The sequence below is a fragment of the Phlebotomus papatasi genome, chromosome 3 (genome assembly GCF_024763615.1).
Source record: "Phlebotomus papatasi isolate M1 chromosome 3, Ppap_2.1, whole genome shotgun sequence".
NCBI lineage: Eukaryota > Metazoa > Arthropoda > Insecta > Diptera > Psychodidae > Phlebotomus > Phlebotomus papatasi.
Genome location: NC_077224.1, coordinates 60,497,422 through 60,498,754, shown reverse-complemented (window position 1 = coordinate 60,498,754; position 1,333 = coordinate 60,497,422).

Here is a 1,333-nt window from a genome sequence, read left to right as displayed (position 1 = left end):
AACAAAATTCCTACACAAAAGTAAATGCGTTTGAAACAGCCGTTATTACACTGAAAAGCACGGCGGATATAAATTTACATTATGCCCTGGACACACTTACGACTAAAGTCCAGAGACGACTAAGCTAGTTCATAGCTAAGTCAGTTCCTGACACACTACAAATGAGGCTTAGCATCACAAAACATATCTTTCCTGGGTTTTTATGCAGATATTTCTACTGAAATGCACTAACACTTCTCTGAAAATGAAACTACACACGGCTCTTCGTTATCCGGCACTTCGTTATCCGGGTGACAGCTGCCAAACACTGGCGGTTGATGTATTCAAAATTATTTTTAGTAAACATGAAGTTTCTCCAGTGTGAATTAAAATTATTATCATTGTATCGAAGTTTTTAATGCATAATTGTTATTTTTTATTTGATAAAAAATGAAACATAAGCACACCATGAAGAAAATTCTCTTGTTCTTTGTCAGACAGAAAATAAATTTACACAGCACAAAATATAAAAACCGTTGATCATTCAAAAAACCTAAATGTCATTTTGTCCCCCAGCCAGCCGGATAATGAAAACTCGAGTGTATTTGTAATATCATGTCTCAGTTCACGTCCAATAATTATTGTTAATTACAATTATTTGTGAGGTGGAAGCTAACTCGCAACTTAAGCCAATTTCCGCGATTCTATAGTGAATAATTCTTGTTGTTATGCGTGAATTGTGAGGTAAATTTAAAAGTAGTTTCATTTTCAAAGGAGTCTAGTGCATTTCAGTAGAAATATCTGCATAAAAACCCACGAAAGTTATGTTTTGTGAGTGCCAGAAAATGTTAAGCCTCGTTTGTAGTGTGTCATGATCTGACTTGGCTATGAACGAGCTTAGTCGTCTCTGGACTTTAGTCGTAAGTGAGTCCAGGACATTACAGTAGCCTGTCGCTCAATCGGCTCTTTTTCAATCGAGTGCAAAATTTTGTTGACAATTTTCACGTTCAATTGTGAAGCAAATTTGCTCAAATTCGCAGTAATTCCTCTTATTTTATCATGATTCTTTATAATTGAGCACTTTTTGTGGAATTTACAATGATTTTGATGCCCAAATCTATCGATAATTTGGATGACATTTTGCCCCATATGCCCGATTGAGAGAGAGTCTACTGTATGTATTCTAAAATCCACTTAAGGGGAAGTCTTTGATTTTTCGTACACAAAAATGATGTTCAAGTTCAGTGATTTTTTCTGACTACCATGCAAACCGTATGGATTCACCAACTACAGTAGACTCTCTCAAATTCGGTAATTTGGGACCGAAATGCCACCCGAATTAGAGAGAAATTCG